We start from the raw sequence: 9,428 nt of genomic DNA, 5'->3' as shown, positions 1-9,428 counted from the left end.
CTCAGTTGTTGCCAAGAGTTCCCATATGGCCATTTGGTCTGGTAAGTCTTCAATGTTTATTGGAAGCAGTTTTGCATAATGGAGTGGATTTTTTCTTCACCATTCCTCGAGTCCCTCAGTTCTTAGATTAAGGCACGGTCACTGTATTATATTCCTTCTGCTCTTCTATAGGACCTTCATCTCTTTCCTGATTGCTTCATTGGACTCTTCGATAAGCTGGATATTGTGTTCCCTCCTGTTCCCTCCCCTTCTCCTAATGTTCAATTTTGTGAGATGCAAAAGCTCTCTGTAACAGCTTGCTGCTGTGTTACCTCAGATGGCAGCCTACTTTTCCTACAGACTCTCTGTTTATCCTCAAACATATCCTGGCTCTTGGTGAACCTACAAAACTCTGCCTTCTATCATTTTGTCTGCATAGTCAGATGCTGGAAATCCTCTTATCTTGAAAATCCTCCATAGAAATTATTTTAGGGTTTAGACTGATGCCACTTTCCTTATCACTTGAGTTCCAAGCCTAATTTAAAGCCAGTCTCTATTAACGATTTATCTTCTGTGGAATTAGCTATCTGTTGGATGAAGGTCATCAAAGGTGTTAGGATAGACAATTCAGCACATAGAACATTTTCACCATGATGTAATGCTTTATCTAATCCAAGGAACCAAGTTTTTCTCTATGAGGTACAACTCATCTTGCAGAAATTTAGATGGGGCAAGATGGCTCTGGGAACGTCTTAGAAATTGGATTCCAGAGGGAGACTATTTGCTGTTTGCACTGTTTAGGTATTTTTCTTTGTTGAGATAAAAATAACATCGAAGTAAATTTCTTCGGGAGGCATGGGTTTTCTGGGGCTGGTTTCAAGGCTCTATTGCTAACATTTTGAGTCAGTAGTGGACTACATATTTGAAGCAATGGTAAGTTGAAATGGTCTGATAAATCACTTTGCAGAAATTTATATATAGCTGGGTCCATTAATTGCATCTTATACAAGCACTGGGACCTGAGTTCAAGCTATGGCACCCTCACAAAAAGCTGCATTTGGTGGTACATGCTCACCCAGTGCTGGGATGGACAGAGATAAGGGCTTCCCTGGAACTTGATTGAAGGTGACACACAAAAGCTGCCATTTGAGACAACATGACACTTTCACGAAAAGTCAAGTCTTCTGTGGTCTGAATGTCACTTTCTCCAAAATTCTTTCAAAATATAACTGGCATTTACATTACATTACATTGGACTTTTATAAAGTGACTATTATGTCATTAAGGCCTTACCCTCCTGGAGGAGATTGGAGACATTGTAAAAGGAGTTTATTGGCCTCTTGCTTTCTTGTTTTCTGCTGTGGGATGACACAGCAAGAAAGCCCTTGAGATGTATTAGCACCTGGTCTTGGAATTCCAAACTTTTAGAACCAGGAAAGCATGGATTTCTGCTCATTATAAGTTAGCCAGTCTGTAACAGAATGGAGTTTACAGTAGTGAAACTCAAGTCTTAATTCTTTGCATGTGTACACTCATGTGTGTGTATGGACAGATGTATGTGCAGGAGGCCAAAGGGCAATCAAGGTGTCATCACATACCTGTCATTGGCCTTGGTTTTAAAGACAAGTTTCATTGAGATGGGGCTTACTTTGAGTTTTAGGGAGCCCCCTATCTCTGCCCACCCCAGCACTGGATAAGCATGTACTACCATGTCCAGCATTTTGTGAGAGTGCCAAGACTTGAACTCAGCTCCCCATGCTTGTATAGAATGCAATTAATTAACTGAGCTATCTTTCCAGCCACTCAAATCTTTAAATGATAATGACAACTATTATATCTGCCAGGACCTCAAGGAACTTAGAAAATTCCTACCTTGATTATACATATGAAGATTCAGAGGTACAGAAAAGGCAACCTTTGCAAAACGAGGAAAAAAGTGCCAGTTCCAAATCAATAACCTATTAGAATATCTAGTAGTGTTGCTTTAAGCAATCCATCACTGATTCCTGAACATGATTGCTAATGGCTGCTTTGTGAAGTACTCTATGGATAGTTTCAAGTCTAGAGTCTGTGATACATTGACTTCTGATTCTCAAGGTAATATTATATAAAAACTATGACTGTGCCTGATGAAGATCTCTTTTATTTTGGTCCTCGTGAGTATGCATGCACATTTATTTTCATTGTCATTTATTCTTAAATTTACACTTATTTTCCCTTTCTCTTTACCCCCTCCCTCTCCCCTGTCTCCCTTTCTAAAATAAAGTAAACTGATTATTGCAGAAGAGATAACACTTGAATTGAGATTCCATTAAGATTCTGGGTTGATATCTCTACTGGCAGAGTAAAATCATTTAACTGAGATATATGGTTTAAAATTTGTGTTTTAATATTGAGTAGTAAGTGTGAATATGTAGAATATTGTTCTATGCTTCCCGAGCTAGCCTATTTTAAGGCAAGATTTATTTAGCTATTATTTTTAATGTGTAAGTGTGACTGTATGAGTTTGTGTGCGTCACATTTGTCTGGTACTCATGGAGACCAGAACATGCTATTAGATCTCCTGGAGCTGGATTTAACAGGCAGTTGAGAGCTACCATATGGGTACAAGAACCAGACTCATATCCTCTGCAAAAGTAATAAGAGCTTTTAGTCAATAATGCCTCTTTCAAGTTCTTGACTAGAGGCCCATTTCTGTCACATGTGGTGATTTTCTGTATTCCAGTGATACTTTCCAAAGGCTTCCGTGTTGACTGGTGAAGTTTGCTACTGATGTTCACTTCTTGTTCAGGGGCCTTGCGTTTAGACTTTTGATAGGTATTTTAACTCTCTGGGTTTAGATTCTGCCTCCTCTTTTTTGGTATCTGCTTATGTCAAGCTGTAGGAAGCTGTGGAGGTGAGGTATGCACACACATTCTTGTTCTCTGCAAGACTGGAAATGTTCTGACACTGGATTTTAAGTTCAATGAGAATATGCCAGGCACTGGGATATAATTTACCGTGGTAACTGTCAAAGTGATAGAATCAAGGGGAAAAAATGCAGTCTTCTGAATGGGAAAGCCTGGCGTTTTGTCGCTGTTCCTAGGTGACTTATCAGGGAAATAAACTCTTGGCAAGACAAATATAACCAACAGGCAAAGATAGCAAGGAGGCCACTTAATATGATTGTCTTTAATCCTCCAAAGACAAATCCTGCATGGTCCCATTTATAGGAAGTGCCTGGAGCGTTCAAAGCCATAAATCTAAACGTAGGATGATGGGAGCAGAGGGGACCGGCAGAAGAAGGAGTAGAGATTAATAGTTATTGGGAATAGGGTTTCAATTTTGGAAGATAAAATCTTCAGGAGGCAGAGGTGGCAATGACTGTGCACATGTGTGCTTCTACATTTGTGTCACTGAAATATACCCCTAAAGCTATTAGGATAGTCACTTCTATGTTGTATATATTTTGTGTATTTTTGCCTAATGCATATCTTTTGTATAATGCTGTAGCATTAGAAAAATGCTTAAAGCTATAAATTTTGTCATTAAGTGTGTAACCAGATTAAAAACATATGCACTTATTGTCTCTTGTTGGATTATGTGTAGGGAGTCTCCATTCTCAGAAAAACCTACAGAAACCACATTTTGCCTTATGTACTTAGTAATGTCTGTTTACAGAAGATACATACAATGGGAGTTAAAGTTCTGAGGCAAGGAAGAGTTTACCATGTTTTTCATTTTTCCATATAGAACACAGATGTAGTTCTTCCTCCTCCTCCTCCTCCTCCTCCTCCTCCTCCTCCTCCTCCTCCTCCTCCTCCTCCTCCTCCTCCTCCTCCTTCTTGTTCTTCTTGTTCTTGTTCTTGTTCTTCTTCTTCTTGTTCTTGTTCTTGTTCTTCTTGTTCTTGTTCTTCTTCTTGTTGTTGTTGTTCTTCTTCTTCTTCTTCTTCTTTTTCTTCTTCTTGTTCTTCTTCTTATCCTTCTTCTCCTTTTCTTCTTCTTCCTTTTCTCCTCCTCCTCCTCCTCCTCCTCCTCCTCCTCCTCCTCCTCCTCCTCCTCCTCCTCCTCTTCTTCTTCTTCTTCTTCTTCTTCTTCTTCTTCTTCTTCTTCTTCTTCTTCTTCTTCTTCTTCTTCTTCTTCTTCTTTTCTTCTTCTTCCTTTTCTTCTCCTTCTCCTTCTCCTTCTCCTTCTCCTTCTCCTTCTCCTCCTCCTCCTCCTCCTCCTCCTCCTCCTCCTCCTCCTCCTCCTCCTCATTCTTTTCATAGTTGAAAAACATGAAATGCCTAGAGACCTTGTGGCAATTTTATCTTTCTTGTCAGTTTTACTTGGAATATTGTACAACTTGAATATTTCTTAACAGTAAGACTCACATAAAATCCAATTCTATTGACATTTAGTGATAGCCAATTTATTGAACTTAAGAAAACTACACAGAACAGAAATCACACATAAATGTCCTCCCCAAGAACCCAGGCCTGTCCAGGAGCATAATTCTCACGGTTCACAGGATAGAACACGTGTTTGTTGTCTGAAGGAGCTGGGGAAAGCTCACCACAGAAGCAAGGTGGTTAGACACTCCTAATGTTGGGGTTCTGAGGAAGTGGAAATGTTGTGTTTTCTCCTTTCCCTCCAAGTTCTAACCCAAAAGATAAAATAGCACAAGGGAGATGTAAGTAATGTTATTATTTTTACTATGATGCGTTAGAATGTGGTTTGGGGCTGACAACATGAATTTCTACTTTAAATTTTAGAACTGGACAAATTGACCCACCAATTGTCAGTACAACACAGGCTCTTACAACAGAGATAGAGCATTCCTTGTTTTTAAAATTTAATATAATTTAATTTTTTTTTTTACTTATTCACTTTACATCCCACTCACTGCCCCTCCAGTCACCACCTCCCATAATCCTCCAGTCATCCCCCTTCCCTTCTCTGAGCAGGTGGGGGCTTCCTGGGTATTCTCCTATCCTGGCACTTCAAGTCTTTGTGAGGCTAGGTGTTTCTTTTTCCATGGAGGCCGGACAAGGCGGCCCAGCTTGAAGAACATATTATACATACAGGCAACAGCTTTATCATAGTTCATGGAAACTAGAAGCAGAGTCTGAGGTGGCAGACCTGGTATTTGCTCCCAAGTCACCCAATTAGATCTCCTCTTTGGAAGACAGTGGTCTCTTCCAACATCTCGCTGGCCAGCACGTGAGCAACTGTGTTCTCAGACTAGCATAGGGTTTGTCACTCGGGCCTAGATGCTGTAGAAGAGGCTGGATTTAGACAAAACAAACAAACAAAGAAACAAACTAAAAACCAAAGGACAAAACAAATAACAGTGAAAAAGAGAGAAACACATATCACTAAGAGTACTGGCCACAGAGACATAGCCTTTTCAGCTTAGACAGGAACCTGAGGGGACATTCCATATCAACCTCTCTGGACTGTGGGTGGTAGCAGCCTGCACAGCAATGCCAATAGGCAAGAGAGACAGTGAGGACACCTTAGAAATAATGAAACAACAATAATACTAGAACCCGATATTAATAATAATTTACTGTATGTCAGAAAATTTGATCAACACTTCACAGGCATATCTCATTCTCTAAAATTGTATTCTGACTGGAAGGCAGTCTCCTAAGCCGCGTCTGCTGCTACTCATATTCTATTGTATCTCTTCCTTTTATTTTTGGTAGATGAATTATAGATCATGTTATGTATGTATGACATGATATTCTACTACATATTTCAATTCATACCTCTTAGTGAGAAACAAGAACACTTACTGCATAATCATGTCATTTTGATCTTTTTTGACAAAATTAACAGTTCTCTAATATCAGCTAAGACCCAGCTACATTCAAATGTCCCAATGTTTCTCTAAGAAACATCCATCATAGCTCCTTTTTTTCTTAAAAAATTATTTATTTATTTTCTGTATATGAGTACACTGTAGCTATCTTGAGTACACTGTACACACAAGGAGAAGGCACTGGTTCTCAGTATAGATGGTTGTGAGCCACCATGTGGTTGCTGGGAATTGAACTCAGGACTTCTGGAAGAGCAGTCCGTGCTCTTAACTGCTGAGCCATCTCTCCAGACCATAGCTCATTTTTCTTAAACCAGGATCAAATTAAGTATTGTGTCTGATTACAACGTTCCTCGAGTATCTTTTAATATAGAAAAATATTCTTTTATAAAAGTTGTATTTAAAAAATACTCATGACATTGGCCTCTTTTAAAATGCAGAGTTGGGATTAATTAAGAGAGTTTTTAGCATGGGTTTAAGCAAATGATTGAAAGAGTAATGCGTTGGAAAAGGAGGGCACACATTCAAGAGCTTGTAAGAGTCTCAGAACATTTCAGGATTCCCTCTGGGAACTAGGGTCATACTTAAGATCACACATGCTTAGGTTTAAGAATACCTTACTGCTAGTTCAGCCTTCTTCATTGAAGCAAAACTATGCGCTATTAGAACACACACGTATTGAATGCCGAGTGTGCTCTATGCATGTCATCAGAGTGTATGTGCAAGTGCCTATATGTACCTAGAGGAAGATTCCCATATTATCTTCACCCTGCTTTTTGAGACAGTCTCACTGAACCAGAAGCCTGGCATTTTTGCTAGTCTGGTTGGCTAATCAGCTCCCAGGATCTGCTTGTTTCTCCACCTTCCACAATGCTGATAGTCATAAGCACGTGTAGCCATGCCTGGTTTTTTATGTGGGTGCTGGGGATTTGAACTCAGGTCTTCACGCTTGCACAACAACTACTCTGACAGGTCTCCTCAGTACCCTCTGTGTTTCTAATAGCCTGTCTTTGCTTTGCCTGCCCACTTTGGGCTGTAAGCTCCTCCCAGACAGTGCTACGGTTTTCTTGAACGTTTTACTTCACACAGTGGTGAGGTGGTATGTTTTGCTCAGGCCAGCATCACAACAGAGGTCCAGATCTTGACCATTTGGAGGGCGGAGGTCTGGTCAGCATTTCACTGTTTCCACATCAGAAAAGCCAGTAGGGTTCTTTTATGCTCTGTATTTTGGTCACACGTTACTATTCCACACCTCCAAGCATTTTCTGCTAAAGGAGCTGACTGAGCAAACCCATGAAGATGTTTTTCATTTCCTTTGATGGAGCATAATGCTTTTGAATATAAACACAATAACACAGTCATTACATATGCACTTACAGTACTGTAGTGACTGTTTGCTCAGCAGCACTCCCCAGCCAGGCAGGAAGCCCAGTAGTTCTCTCTTCCATTCTGATCTAAATTATGTTCATAATAAAAGAGTTTTCAATCAAGGTAAATACAATTTTATCCTGACATAACATCTATATTCCTGCTCTCGTTTAAAAAACTTCCTTTCTTTTATTCTGGGTCACTCACCCTGATACACGAGAGATTTTCCTCTGGTGGGGATAACGGCTTTGCTCCTCAATGAACAATAACAATGGTTCTAAACGCCTGCCCTGTAACATACCTCTGTGATTTACAAAAGCAGGAATAAATCAAAGCTGGGAAGAGATGCCACATTAAGCCAGAAGCTAAATGTTACATCATGTTGCGAAAGGCTGGGGGAAAGAGAGAGGCCGGGTTTTTTCCTGGCAGCACAATAAGTTTGTGCTTGTTACCTTCCGCCACAGCCCCATTAAAACAATCATTCTGAATCAGTGGGACATTGTCTTCTCCTTCCTTTCCTGCCATGGCAGCTGGTATCAGAGGCTGTAAACTCATGCCTTTCAGGGTTCTTAGCATTCAGGCAAAACAAACAAACAAACAAACAAACAACCCCCTCCAAAACCCGAAGCTTAATTTACTAAATAAATAAATAAATAAATAAATAAAGTGTCAGCTTACCCTCAGGCTCCGTGACGGCACCAGGGGGAAGAGAAAGATAAATGCCTCTAGGTGAACTGGCACCGGCTGCAATTCTCTGCTCACTCTGCTGTTGCGCTGTATGCAAAGCATTAATCATGAGGATGGGGTGACATTTCAAAAACTTAAGCAATCTAGAGACAAAGCTGCACCATTTTAAAAGCACAGCAAACCAAGCTCAATTTTGTGAACCTTTGTGCTGGATGAATCTGGAGAACGTGTTGCAAATGTGAACTGAATAATTGATGCTCTAGGAGACGGGGTAGCGGGACAGGCAGGCAGGCGCGAGAAGCAAGAGGAGACACCATGTTGCTACTGGTGCATCTTCCCTGACACTCAGTGACCTTCTTGAGATCACAGAGGAGCCCAGTCTGCCTTCATAGTCACTGGAAGGTTTATCATCCAGGCTCATGGGAAGATTTCCCGCAAAAGATAGTGTTTAAACAGCTCCATCACTTCATCCCATGAATTGAGAATGCCAGTCTCTCAGACCAGAGAACCCAGCCAAGTCACCTCAGGGTTCCTGTGTGCTCTGCACCAAGAACTGACTCTTTTGTAATTTTATTCCCTTATTGTTCTTACACAAGTCAGGGAGCCAATCAGCCTTGTGGAAGTGCTCCTGTGCTGACTGGTTTTCCTGATGAAGACCCTTGTCACCTTCAACCCAGGATGCCGCCTCCTGTGAGGGCCTCTACCTTATGGGAAGTATCTGTCTCCTCTGGAAATCCGAATGCTTACTGTGCAGACCTCAGCATTTTGGCCTCTGTGCTTGGGTTGCAGTTCTAGCAGCTTGTGCAGCCTCACCGGGTCTACCTCCCAGCCTTGTTGGTGGAAGTCTGGGAGGTTTGTGCTAGTCTCTCCTATTTCTGTTCCGTGCTGTGAGATTCCACCATGCCCTGACCTTCACTCTTAAGTCTGAAGGAAATGAATAGATCTGGAGCAAAAGCTTAAGGGCTCTGCAGTGTGACGGTGGCTAAGGACACCCATCACTAGAAAAGGATGTGAGAATATGAGGTATCGTAGAGTATGCTCTAAAAAGCATGAGTCCTAAAATGAAGGAGACCAGTGTGTATGAGTGTGTAGGGCAGTGGTTCTCAACCTTCCTAACGCTGCAATTCTTTAATAGTTCCTCATGTTGTGGAATCCCCTCCCCTAGTCCCTCCCCCTGCAACCATAAGATGATTTCGTTGCTACTTCATAACTGTAGTTTTGCTATGGTTAAAAATCACAATACGGGTTCTTTCCAGTCTAGGCTGGAACACTGAGCAGATCCCGGGCGACAGCTCCGCCCGCAATCTCACAGAACCCAGAGGAAGCAGGCCTTCCAGGAGCTCTAACCTGGGCATTATCTTAGGTAAGGAGACAGCAACACCGGCCCCAAACTGGTAGTAACTGGGACCCACTAGGACCCAGGAAGTCACTCCTGGCCAGGAGCACTGGTTCCTTCCTGTCTTCGCCTGAGCACTGAGTAGACCTTGGGCACCAGCTCTAACCCCAGTAGTAACACCTACCACGCACAGTTCTGATACAACCAAGATAATAGAAAAGACAGGCTCCAGTCAGAGACAGGGCAGGTAGCACTAAGATGATCCAGATGGTAAAA

The 9,428-nt window shown here is 41.6% G+C and overlaps 1 long non-coding RNA gene across 1 annotated transcript; it reads right to left on the bottom strand.

Moving 5' to 3' along the window:
• Positions 1–4,852: 4,852 nt before the first annotated feature.
• Positions 4,853–8,031, bottom strand: LOC143439960 (uncharacterized). Its single transcript, XR_013107920.1, has 3 exons — positions 7,808–8,031; positions 7,139–7,215; positions 4,853–5,261 (listed from the first exon to the last, which is right to left on the bottom strand). It is a non-coding gene; the product is annotated as an uncharacterized LOC143439960 (long non-coding RNA).
• Between the last annotated feature and the right edge of the window lie 1,397 nt (positions 8,032–9,428).

Source organism: Arvicanthis niloticus, chromosome 28, assembly GCF_011762505.2.
Source record: "Arvicanthis niloticus isolate mArvNil1 chromosome 28, mArvNil1.pat.X, whole genome shotgun sequence".
NCBI classification, from domain to species: domain Eukaryota; kingdom Metazoa; phylum Chordata; class Mammalia; order Rodentia; family Muridae; genus Arvicanthis; species Arvicanthis niloticus.
The sequence above is the reverse complement of the archived record's forward strand: the minus strand, read 5'-3'. Positions and strand labels throughout refer to the sequence as shown.